The sequence below is a fragment of the Elephas maximus genome, chromosome 19 (assembly GCF_024166365.1).
Source record: "Elephas maximus indicus isolate mEleMax1 chromosome 19, mEleMax1 primary haplotype, whole genome shotgun sequence".
Lineage (NCBI taxonomy): Eukaryota > Metazoa > Chordata > Mammalia > Proboscidea > Elephantidae > Elephas > Elephas maximus.
Window position 1 is genome coordinate 29,904,275 of NC_064837.1, and position 13,669 is coordinate 29,917,943.

General features: G+C 43.2%; 1 protein-coding gene across 5 annotated transcripts in view; it reads right to left on the reverse strand.

The window, feature by feature from the left end:
* The window catches only part of RFFL (ring finger and FYVE like domain containing E3 ubiquitin protein ligase), a 77,556-nt gene that overhangs the window by 27,130 nt on the left and 36,757 nt on the right, over positions 1-13,669 (reverse strand). The gene's annotated exons all lie outside the window — the stretch shown is intronic.

Consider the following 13,669-nt stretch of genomic DNA (forward strand, 5'->3'; position numbering starts at 1 on the left):
AATCTAGGTCACTTTAACTCTGAAGCCTATGGTCTGCACACTACAAGAGAAGTGTTCCTGATTGCATCAAAAAAAAAAAAAAAAATCAGTCTCTCTACTTGGCAGCCCATTCCCTCTGAGCTCTTGCCCTCCATCTCTACTGGAAATTTCCCAACAGCACATGGGCACGTTCCAGGATCTCCCAGATTTTAAAAATGCTTGCTTATCATAAGGGAAATACAAATTAAAACCAAATGTGTTACCACCAAACAGCCACTGGAATGGCTAAAATTGAAAAGACAGATATTACCAAGTGTTGGTAAGGATGTAGAGCAACTGGAACGCTAAGACATTGCTAGTGGAAGTATAAACTGGGACAACCAAATGTTTAGCAGTATATACTATATATATACATAAACACACACACACACATCCCATGGCTTTGCAATCCCATTTTCAGGTATATACCAAGTAGAAATACATTTTATATAATGTTCATGGCAGCACTACTGTAATAGTTCCAAACTGAAAACAACCCAAATGTCCATAAACAGTAGAACAGAGGGATAAATTATGTTATATTCATACAGCAATGAGAATAAACAAACTACTGACACAATAGTGTAGATGAATCTCAAAAACTTAATGGGGAGCAAAAGAAGACAGGCACAAATTAATACATACTAAATGACTCCATATATATCAAGTTCAAAAACAGACAAATTAATCTATGGTGTTACAGATCAGGATAGTGGTTATTCTTGGGGTAAGGGTAGTAGATAGAAGGAGACACAAGTGAGCTTCTGGTAACATTCTATTTCTTGACCTGAGTCTGGTTAGACAAATATGTTCACTTTGTGAAAACTGATCAAACCATATACTTTAAGAGTTCACATAACAGCTTTTCCTGAAAAGCATCTAGTAGAATATTTTTAATTGGTTAAAAAATAATAAGAAAACTTCCCCTTTTGATCACACCTTCCTCCCTCCTCAGTAAAGCTCCTTTGTTCTCCTCTACGTCAAAAGCTCTCCAAACATCTGACTCCACTTCTTCAATTCTTAATTCACTCTTCGATCTTCTCCAATCTAGTTTGACTCAACCATTCCACCTAATCTCTTCAGTGTCACTAGAGAATTGCAAGTGGACAGATCCACTTGACACTTCTCTATCTTCATCTTACTTCACCTCCCAGCAGCACTGGACACAACTGACCATTCTCTCCCTCTTGAAACACTGCCCCCTCTAATTCTTTCATAGCTTCCAGAATACTACACCCTTGGTTTTCCTCCTACCTCAAAGCCTATGTGCTGGTTCTTCCCCCTCACTCTGTTCTCTAAATGCTAGGGGTGCTTAGGCTATCTTGGGCTGCCTTCTCCAGATCTCCTGTCCCCCACAGTGGTCTAAATCATCATCTCTCATCTACTACCCCTGTTTCCCTCCTTAGGCCTTTTGAATTTGCTATTTGTTCCTTCTGCCTGGACTGTCCTCAGAATTTCACAAGCTTGGTTCCTTCTTTTCATCTAACCCTCAACTTAAATGTCCCCTTCTAATCTTCTGGAGTCCCTGAGTGGTACAAACAGCTAATGAGCTCAACTGCTACCTGAAGGTTGACAGCTCAAGTCTGCCAAGAGGCACCTTGGAAGAAAGGGCAAGCCATCTACTTCCAAAAAATCAGCCATTGAAAACCCTCTGGAGTAGTTCTACGCTTACACATTTGGAGTCACCGCGAGTCAGAATCAACCTGAAGACAACTGGTTTTTCTAATCATCTACATAATACTTAGTACTAGCTGGTATTATTTGTTTACTCATTAACTGCTTCCCCTAACTATAATAGAAATTTCCTGAGGGCAGGGACTTTGCGTTCTATAGTATCTCCAGAGCCTAGAATGGATTCTTGAATGAAGATCAGCCTCCTAAAGGTCTCCCAGCTTCAATTCTCACCCCTCTCCAATTCTTTCTCCCCAAGACATCCACTCTCTGTCCTATGTACACAGACACTTATCAAAGCTCTTCAGTGGTGTCCCTGTTGCATTTTAGAATAAAAAAATCCAACTCCTTACATGGTTAAAAGACACTGCATGGGTTGGCCCCCGCCCATCTCTCCAATTCTCATCATGCTACTTTTCTCACCACTCACTAAGCTTCAAGGCACAGTGAACTCTCAGTTCCTCAGGCACACCAAGCTCCTTCCTTCTCTCAGAGTCTCTGCACTGTTCTCCCTTCTGCCTCTAGTGCTCCTTCTCCTCCTTCAGATCTCCTGTCAAACATCACCTCCTTAAAGGGGTCTCCCCATCACCTTATCTAGAGGAGTCACCCCAGTCGTAAGTCTCTTATTGTCCTTTTAGTTTCCTTCATGAGAACAGTCATAATCTGTAATTATATTTGTTTACAGTCTATCTCCCCACAGACTGTAAGCTCCAAAGGCAGGCACTTTGTCTTCACTTTTCTATCCACACCATCTAGCACAGTGCCTGCTTCCTACTACCAAAAAAAAAAAAAAACCTGTTGTCATTGAGTCAATCCCAACTCATAGCGACCCTATAGGACAGAGTAGAACTGCCCCACAGGGTTTCCAAGGCTGTAAATCTTTATGGAAGCAGACTACCACATCTTTTTCCCTCAGAGCAGCTGGTGGGTTTGAACCGCAACCTTTTGGTTAGCAGCCGAGCGCTTTAACCACTGAGCCACCAGGGCTCCTCCTAGACACCCAAATAATTTGTGGAACAAACAGGCCAAAGGAAGTCAGCATTTTATCAATATAGGCAATGAGGCAAGTACTAGTTGCCTCTCTTTAGGACCAAAAGCATTTTATCAATATTTATAGTGACATTAAATGACTGTGAAGAAGAAAACATTCTTTATCAAAAACAAAGGTTAGTTAACTAACTGTGCAACCCTGGACAGGTTACTTAAGCTTTTTGAGCCTATTTCCTCATCTGTAAAATACAGACACTGGAGGGTAATTGCAGGGATGAGCAATAGTGTACATAAAGTGCCTAACCTATAGCAAGCATTTCATAAACAGCAAATTAAAAAACATATATGTATCATTAAACTATAAGCTACAATTCTAAAATGGCAACAGCCTAGATGTTCCATAGTGACTATAGGCTGGAAAGCCCAAGCTCTCTCTCTGGTCACCCAAAGCTTTGGTTTCCTACCTGCCCCCCAGTGCCTAGGTCGGGCAGGGGCCTTAGCACAGCTGATAACACCACCCACGCCATAACCACCCATATCTCGAGAACTCACCTGAAATTTAAAATCATCTCTCAACTTGGAAGGCTGCTTACTTTTAAAAATAAGTTCGTCTGTCAAGAAACGTCAACTCCCTTGAAACTGTTTAGTTTAAAACAGAATCTCAGAGTGGCAACTGGAATTTTCCAGTAAACCTGCCTGAGGTGTCCACCCTGGCTGAGGAAGATTTAACATGCTGGTGACAACACAATGAGCAGAAGATAGAGCAACTGTTGCGTTTATAAGGAAGCCACCTGCCGAGTAAACCATATTACCAGCTGGCCTCACTTGCTGGGTGCTGGACAATGAAGATGTTCACTGTGATACTAAGATTATTTCTGAGGCATCTACTTTAGAATAAAGAATTCAGAACACCTAAGTCACAGAGGAGACAAGTGTATGGTGGAGCTTTAGAACCCAAGGCCTGAATTACAATAAAGATCCCTGCTGACGTGGTATATGGGTGTGGCCCAGTGAATTAATATGCCCCTTCTAGCCATAGCCTTTGTGACTCCCACCAAATAATTAGGTGGGACTATGCAAATACAGTGTTTGTGGCCCACCAAGGGGCTTGGACAACCTGCTAAGAATACAAATAAGGTGCACAGAACCCCTGGGGGTGGAACCATACAAATAAGGTATATGGAATCCTAACAAGGGGATTGGTCAGATTTGCCATCCCACTAGGCTTAAAAAAAAAAAAACAGCCAATCCCAAAGCAAGGGGGCGACCTCACTACCATCAAGAAGAGACGGGAGCGTAGTGCATCATTTGGGCCTGAGATCCTTGTGCTGAGAACCTCCTAGATCCAGGAGACAGAGAAAGAGCTGTAACACTGGAGATGGCACAAGATGGGGAGAAGTGGTGGTAGAGAAATGGCAGCAGCTGAACCAGGAGACTGGCACAAGATGGCACAGCATCCCAGCCTACGGAACAAGGCAGTTACAGTGGGTATGCCAACCCACAGAGCAAAAGAGCTGAGCAACCTCGGGCAGGAGGCTTCGTGGAGGAGTGGGGTGCCTCTGGACACTTGTCGGCCCATGAAGCAAGAGAGCTGAGGCTTACTGGAGGAATAAGGTGCCTCCAGACACTTACTGGTGGAGCTAAAGAGCTTTATAACACTTGCGCAAGCAGGACAGAGGCCAGGCTGAGGGGCCGAGGGCCAGAAAGAGGCCTGTCATCGGGCACGGCTGAGAAGAAGCTGTCCTGATGGAAGAACTGTGTCCTGAGTCGTTCCTGATCCTGAATTGTCACCTGTTAGTTTCCTAATAAACCTCATAACTGAGTATGATCTGTAAGTTGTGTGTGGCCATTGCAACAAAATTATCGAACCCAGCAGAGAAGCAGACAGTGCCACGGGAGGGGTGGCTGGTATAGGAATTGGTAAAAAGGTTGGAGAGAAGAGGTACGTCTGACCTCCGCCTCATAGGAATCGCCTTGGGCTGATGCTGCTCGTAGTGATTCTCCCTCCTCATGATATTAGACAAAGTCAGATGCCCCCACTGCACCATTTTTACAACAGGCTAGACATAAACAAGGGATATTTCACAAGGCTGGGACACAGCGGAGGAAAACATTCCCAAAGGCTTCAAATCCTAGTAGACATTTTCCATCCTCCAAGGTAGCCCTTTGGATGTGGGTAATAGATAATGCATTATTTCCTAGGTAAGAATTTTATTTTAGGGCTAAATTTTCAGAAGACAGAACAGTAAAAGATAAAAAAGCTGTTTCCAAATACGTTTTACTTTGGCTTTTAAAATCAATCAGACCTGACCTCAACTTCTGGCTCTAACACTGAGTGGCTGAATGTGCCTGAGTAAGCTGCATCTCTGAGCTTCAGTGTAACGGGAGTACACTTACCTCACAGGATGGACACAGAACAGGTGCTCAGTAGAGGTGGATCCCACCTTGGCAGTGCTTTTCAATCTTAGATAAAGAGCAGAGGGCAGTGCTAGACAATCAGTAAATGGGAGGCATTTGAATTATGGTGTTGGCAGAGAATATTGAATTTACCATGCACTGCCAAAAAAACAAACAAACCTGTCTTGGAAGAACTACACCTAGGATGTTCCTTAGAAGCAAGGATTGCAAGACTTCATCTCATGTACTTTGGACATGTTATAAGGAGGCACCAGTCCCCGGAAAATGACATCATGCTTGGTAAAGCAGAGGGTCAAAGAAAAAGAGGAAGATCCTCAGTGAGATGGACTGACACAGTGGCTGCAGCAATGGGCTCAAACATAACAATGACTGTGAGGCTCCTGTAGGACCAGGAAGTATTTTGTTCTGTTGTACATAGGGTCACCATGAGTCGGAACCCACCCAACGTCATCTGACGATAACAACAACATAATAAAGCACAGGGTTAATGAGGACTAAATGATGTTCGCCTCTACCCAAACCAGTTTCTAGAGCCTCCATTCACACTGAGATGTCCCCAACTTTAAGGACACAAGGGCAAGCACCTCTTCTTTCTGTTAGTCCCCAAGTTATATTTTAATATAAAGAATCAAAGTTTTAAGTTAGAGAGAGAACCTCTTGTTGCTGTTATTTCAGACAGCAGACAAAGTTATTCAGACTCAAGAATCCTGATGTCCCTTCTCAGGTAGTGCTAGAAAACTTTATTTTTTAAAGAAAAAAGTAAAAACATTACAAAATACCTATCATATGTCAAGTAAGGTGTTACCTTCACTTCTATTGTCATATTTAATACAATAATCCTACAAAAATCAGAATTCAAATGCTCATTTTGTGAATAAAGAGGCTGGGACCTGGAGGGTTGAGTAACTGGGCCAGGATCACACAGCCAGGGGGTGTCAGGATGTGAGTCCAGGTTCTTTGACTAATTTGGGGTCCTGTGGAAGGAGGGGAGCCCCAGTGGCACAGTGGTTAAGAGCTGGGCTACTAGCTCACCAAAAAGGCTGGCAGTTCGAATTCAAGAGCCACTCCTTGGAAGCCCTGTGAGGCAATTCTACTTTGTCCTACAGGGTCTCTATGAGTTGGAATCAACTAAAAGGCAATGGATGGAAGGAGGGGGCAGCTTTTACCATCAATACTCCCTTTCAAAAAAAAAAAAAAATTTTTTTTTTTTTATTACTCCCTTTCCTTAGCATTTATAATTCATAGGCATGAGGGCTAGAAGAGCAAGGTCAATGGTTTTACTGTGGGAGAAGACAATGGAAATCACCTGAAGTGGCCAGCAGGTAAGAAATATTTAATGCTAGTTCCTACCCCCTTCTAAGAACATCGGAAAGGGGTATCTACCTGCCAAGCCATCCTTTCAACACTTGAGCACCTTCCAAAAGGTATCATAGACAGAAAAAACATTCCTGGGAATTCAGAATTTGAATTTAAACATCCAGTAAATCATCTACATTTCCTACTTACTACAACTTCAAGGTATGTCATGGATTGAACTATGTCCCCCCCCCAAAATGTGTGTATCTTTTGGGCTGGGCCAAGATTCCCAGTATTGTGTGATTTTCCTATATGTCCTAAATCCTGCCTCTGTGATGTTAATGAGGCAGGATGGGCGGCAGTTGTGTTAGAGAGGCAGGACTCAACCTACAGGATTAGATTGTGTCCTGAGGGAATCTCTTGAGATATAAAAGAAGCAGCCAGCAGAGAGACAGGGGGACCTCATACCACCAAGAAAACAGTGTCAGGAGCAGAGCACGTACTTTGGACCTGCGGTTCCTGAGCAGAGAAGCTCCTAGTCCAGGGGAAGACTGATGAGAAGGCCAACTGAAAGAGAAAGGCTTCCTCTGGATTTGGACTTTTAGCCTACTTTACCGTGAAGAAATAAATTTCTCTTTGTTACAGCCATCCACTTGTATTTCTGTTACAGCAGATGACTAACAAAAGGTACTAGCATACAGACTGACGACTTTACAAAGATAAGCCTTTAACTGATATTTAAGATGTGTTTCAGTTCTATTTTTGCCCACCTGTGTTCCAGTTAAGGAGGGGTTTTGACTTAGTTATTCTGACTACATCTAACGATCCACTAACCCTAACTAGTTGCCAGCGAATCAGCGCTAACTTACAGAGCCCGTGCGTCGAAGTAGAACTGTGCTCCATAGGGTTTTCAATGACTGGTTTTTTGGGAAGGAGACTGCCAGGCCTTCCTTCTGAGGAACCTCTGAGTAGACTCAAACCACTCAACCTTTTGGTTAGCAGCCAAGCATATTAACTGTTTACGCCACTGCAACGTTACCAACTGCACCATAAAAGGGACAAGGTGGGCAAACCCTACCTTTATCAGTAACTTCGTGGCAAGAATCAGCACAAACCCAATTCCCACCTGGAAATGGATCCAGGCTTTACCTTCCCTCATTTTCACATCTCATCACCAGCCACTTCCACGGCAAAAACTCTCTCTCTGACCCTTCAGTCACGTGGGACTAGGTCACAAGCTAGACTCTATCCTTCTGCATCAAATGCCCGTGCAGCCTTTCCTTGTCACCAAGCCGCCCAGAGCTGGGTCTACACAAATCGACTCTGTACTGCCAGACCCTGCTGCCCTCACTAATTTTCTATAACAGTTCACAAAACTCATAGAGACCATTACCTACAACTACAGTTACCCATTTATTATAACTACAAAGGATACATGCGAAGAGACGTAGTCTGGGAGGTCCTGGCATGAGGCTTCCATTGTCCCCAGGGACTTGCTGCACCCTTTCCAGTGCATGGCTGTTCTCATCAGTCTGAAGTCCCAAAGAGAGAGCTCCAACAGCCAGGGTCTGCTTGTCACTGGGACCTCAATGAACACGCATGATTCAATGAATACGCACGATTTATTGAATCACGCCTCTTCTCTTCCTGAAGTAAATTCTCCAGGTGTGGGGCCTGTGTAGCCTCTATCTGCCTGGCTATTTTAGAAAGACAAACCAAAAATCCAAATCAAACCCACTGCTGTCAAGTTGATTCTGACTCATAGCGACACTATAGGACAAAGTAGAACTGCCCCATAGGGTTTCCAAGGCTGTAAATCTTTACAGAAGCAGACTGCCCCATCTTTCTCCCTCAGAGCAACTAGTGGGTTTCAACCACTGACCCTCCAGTTAGCAGCGAAGTGCTTATCCACCACGCCACCAGAGCACCTTAATTGCTTGGGTGATTTTCAGGAACCAGATACAAAAAGCCAAATCTAGTTCTTTAACCCAAAACCACTCAAGGACTCCACAAAGATCTATTGTTGTTGGATGCTGTCCAACCAATTCAGACTCACAATGGCTCCATGTGACCGAGCAGAACTGCCCCATAGGATTTTCTTGGCTGTAATCTTTATGGAAGCAGACTGCCATGTCTTTCTGCCACGGAGCCACTGGGTGGGTTGGAACAGCGAACCAACCTTTAGGTTGGCAGCTGAACTAAAAGTATTTTCGCTGGGTAACTATTAAATAAGAGTCCTGGTGGCACAACGGTTAAGTGCTCAGCTGCTATCTGAACCCACCAGCAGCTCTACAGGAAAGACCCGGCAATACGCTTCCGTGAAGATCACAGTTTAGAAAACCCTATGGGGCAATTCTACTCTGTCACATGGGGTTGCTATGAGTTGAAAATGATTTAACAACACCTAACAACAATTAAATAATAACGAAAGCAAATCTTTAGTGCATAGGGCCTCTACCCAAAACCAAACCCAGTGCCATCAAGTCCAACTCATAGTGACCCCATAGGACAGAGTAGAACTGCCCCATAGAGTTTCCAAGGAGCGCCTGGCGGATTCGAACTGCCGACCCTTTGGTTAGCAGCTATAGCGCTTAACCACTATGTCACCAGGGTTTCCGTAGGGCCTCTAGTTATCCTATTATTCTTTAGGTCTCTCAAATGCCAAGCTTATTTTGGCTTTCTCTCAGCCTGGACCACTGTTCCATCCCACCTGCCTTTTGCATCATTTATTTTCTCATGGAAACCGTCCCTGACCCAGTCTGTGGTCTCATAGCATCTTGCACACCTCTCAATAGCTTAATTTACTCATCAGATTACCTATTTAGCACTGTTCTCTGCCTGGCCCTCTTCTAGTCACTGGGGATTCCAAGAGGAACAAAAACATGCAAGGTGGTTATATTCTGGGGAATGAGCATTCTAGTACAGCTCTATTTAATCAGTTAGCTACCGGTTTGTATAATTATTTTTAAATCATTTTTCTCCCATAGAGTATAGAGAGTGAAACACAAGACAAGAGTGAATCTATTTCAAAGATTTGTTCCCAGCTCTGCTGCCAAGTAAATGTGATCAACGTGTTTTGTTGAATTATTACTAACAATCAACAATAAAGCTTAAAAAAAAAAAAAAAACCCCGAACATTATGCTTGAAAGCTCCACAGTCATCACAATTCCAGGGTAATTGGCAAATTAGTTTTAAACATGCATAACCAAAGTAATGCCTTTAAGGAAAGGTCTAGTAATGACATGCCCACTGAGACATTACTGAAAAGAATTTTTTGGTGTCTGCTAAAGCTACCAGAAAAACAAAACAACAGTAACAACGATTTACCTTCTTAAGGTAAAAGAAAACTGTTAAAATTGCCAGCTATTACTGCAGTAGAAAGCCAAAAAAGCAGAGCCTCAACGAGTAACATGACTATTAACTTCCACCACTTCCTTGCATCAAAAGACACAGAACGCTTCAATGCCCGCCCAGTGGTTTTGGTTTTGAGATGGTGCTGTGGTGAGAATTGCAAAAAATACAAATAAAAATGAAAACCAACAAATAGAGAAGTACGATAATAGAGAAAAGAAATGTTGAAATCAAAGAGACAGACCTCAACCAGGTGCCACCCAGGTCTATGGGTTATTTAAATCCTTTGAACCTTAATTTCCTTAAAACAATAGAACCAGCTACATTGAAATGGTACTTGAAAGGTTAAAGTCTACTAACAACGCCATAAACAAATAAATGGACCTGTAGCTTAATTACCACAGGATCCTTCTTCCATCAAAACTGATGACAAAGCTCATCAATAATCAGCTTTGTCTGTTGCTACTGACACACCTTCAAGCAAGGCACACCAACAGCCCAAACGAGGTGGAAGGAGGAGCTGCGTGACTGAAGGAAGGGGCAACATGGGACAAAAGGATATTTAAAAAAACTGTCAGAACAGGAGAGGGTCTTGGGGCATAAAGCGTTAAGATGACAATATGAATAAGAGGAAAAGGAGAGAGATTTCACTTCCCACTAGTAATACATGAGCTCTTTTCCTGAAGTGGTAACTGTTGTAAACAACTGAAAAACACACATAATAATCACAAGTTATAAATGTTCTTGGAAACTCCCTGGTTTCAACTCATCGGTGACAAATGTCTGCAGAGGGACTTCAGCATCTGCTATGAAGTTCAGGGAAAAGTAATTCGAACCAATGGAGTCTTGCCAAAATATCACCCCTGGGGTCTGACCAATTAAATGGCTGCTTCTTAACGTGGAGTTTAGGAGAGATGACAGATTGAACACTGCAGCGGAGAAGCCTACACATTTAATTTCAACCCAGGCATTTTGCCCCAAAGGGTGAGTCAATCAGGAAAGACAGCAGAGTTCAGGGTAAAGTCTACTAACAATGCTGAAAACAGAGACTAATCAGACTCGCGGCTTAATCACTACAGGATCCTTCCTCCATCAAAACTGATGACAAAGCTCATGAAGAATAAAGTGACTCTGATCCCCCTAGTACTCTCATGCAGGAAACAGGACTCACATGATAAGCTTTTCTGGACCTTATGACTGAAGAAGGCTCTTTCACAAGATATTATCACAGTGACTAATGGGTGTTTGTTGTTGTTAGGTGCCATCAAGGCTGTTCCAACTCATAGCAACCCTACATACTACAGAATGAAACACTGTCCGGTCCTGTGCCATTCTCATAATGGTTGCTACTATGTTGGAGCCCATTGTTGTAGCTACTGTGTCAGTCATCTTGTTACGGGTCTTCTGCTCTTTCACTGATCCTCTACTTTGAGGACTAACATGTGCCTGACCCAAGCCATGGTATTTTCAATTGCCTCATATGCACGCGAAAGCTGTACAAGGAATAAAGAATACTTATGGGTAACCATGATAAATAAGTTCACTAAACCACGGACTAGGTGAAAAGGAGTCTGGCACTCCTGTGTCCTGGGAAAAGGCAGGGTTTCAGGACAGGAGTTTTGCTCGGACCAGAATTATGCAGTTTACCTTTCCAAAGTGGACAGCACAAAAGGGACAGTAGCCCAGTGTACTGAGGTATGGAATGAACAAGGACTCTAGGTTCTGGGTTATTTAAACTCTTTGAACCTTAACATCCTCAAAACAATAGAACTTGCTACACTGAAATGGTAATGGAAAGGAATAAATTAAATAATACATGTCAAGCATTTACCCCAAAGCCTAGCACATAATGGGTGCCCAATAATAGTCCTTTTTTAAAAATACAAAATTTCTCTGCTCTATCCCCTATCTGCCTTTTTTTTTTTCTTCTTCTTCTTTAGACATGTTAATATCTTCAATCTAGTTTTGGAACCCATCTTCCCGGAGCAAAATGACTCCTGGCTCCTGACCTAAGGTCTTCATTTTATAATAATCTCTCCAGACTTCCCACCCAGGTGGTCAGAAGAGGTTTATCCCCCTTGCAGCCTCAGGCTGTTACATTTCTTCCCAATTCTACCCCATTGCTAATAAGTGTGTAGCTTTTTCCTAAATCTAGCCAGTTTAGAACTTCTCCTTTCACTCTTCAACCCCTCTTTTCTGCCACATTCAGAAACTCAGATATACACCTCTGGCCCCCACCTGGTGCACCATAACTGCTTGCATTGCACTGAAGTCAGATGGGATTTTGTGATAAATTCAGGATGAGTTCAGACTAACCACCTCCTTCCTCCCACAGACTTCTAGCTTGGTTTGATGTTTGATCTCAATCTGAAAATTGTGCTGACTTTCTGAAATGTTTTCTGCTCCTGCCAGGATGCGATATGCTCAGTGTCTATCCCAAGACGCAGAAATGAGTGGGGATTTCTAACTTGTAAAGCGCCACAAAGAAAACCTTTGTATCTCACTGTATCACTCCTCTCTTTGCAATGACCTCTGGTGCTTGACCTGGTCTTCAGGTGTTACTCATTGCCTATATCCCACGGCAAATTCCAACTGGCTCATATTCACCACCTGTGGAGACACCTATGCTGCCATCAGGATGTAATGCTGTTCTCACCTCTTACACACAGTTACTGGGCCATCGACCTTTAGATGTGACACTACTTTATCCATCTGCTCCTGGAACTGCAGTGTGGAATGATAAGAGTCTTCTCTGCAATGTGGCAGGGATAAAGAACACACACAACACAGTATCCAGACCTTTACCTGCCCTGTTTTTATCAGTTTATGGGTTGAGATCATCAGAATGGAGCTGTTTTGAATTAACTCAAAGGCTTTTAATAATCTACAAAGACCCCAAGATGACTCCCTGGCTGGTGGTTACGCTATAGGCAATCGAGACCCTAATGAATGGAAGAGATGTCACAGTGGGAAGCAGTGAGAAACGGAAGGGGCATCAAAGAATAAGTGCTCTTGAGACTGTTTACCAGCTGAGTGACCTCAAGCAAATTATTTATATAACCTGTTCTCCCCGAGGAAACCCTGGTGGTGTAGTGGTTAAGTGCTACAGCTGCTAACCAAATGGTCAGCAGTTCAAATCCACCAGGCGCTCCTTGGAAACTCTATGAGGTGGTTCTATTCTGTCCTATAGAGTCACTATTAGAATCAACTTGACGGCAAAGGGTTTGGTTTTGGTTTTGGGTATCCCTGAACTGGTGAAACAATTCAGCAGCTAGCATAAGATCCAACTTCTCATACTCAAGGAAATTTCCAATTCAAAAACTAAGAATGTACCTAAAGGCCCTGTCTTAGTTATCTAGTACTGCTATAGCAGAAATACCAGAAGTGGGTGGCTTTACCAAAAAGAAGTTTATTCTCTCACAGTTTAGGAGGCTAAAAGTCTGAATTCAGGGTGCCAGTTCTAGGAGAAGGCTTTCTCTCTGTTGGCTCTGGGGGAAGGTCCTTGTCATCAATCTTCCCCTGCATTAGGAGCTTCTCAGCGCAGAAACCCCGAGTCCAGAGGGTGTGTTCCACTCCCACAGCTGCTTTCTTGGTGGCATGAGGTTCCCCTGTCTCTCTGCTCACCTCTCTCTATCTCAAAATAGATTGACTCAAGATATAACCTAACCTTGTAGATTGAGTCTTGCCTCATGAGCCTAACTGCCTCTAATCCTGCCTCATTAACATCACAGAGGTAGGATTTACAACACATAGGAAAATCACATGAGATGACAAAATGGTAGACAATCACACAATACTGGGAATCATGGCCCAGCCAAACTGACAAGAACTTTTGGGGGGCACAATTCAATCCTTAACAAGCGCCCTGGTATATAAACTACCATGCTCAGGAAGCCCTTGAAGAGTGTTAGAAATTCTGTATCC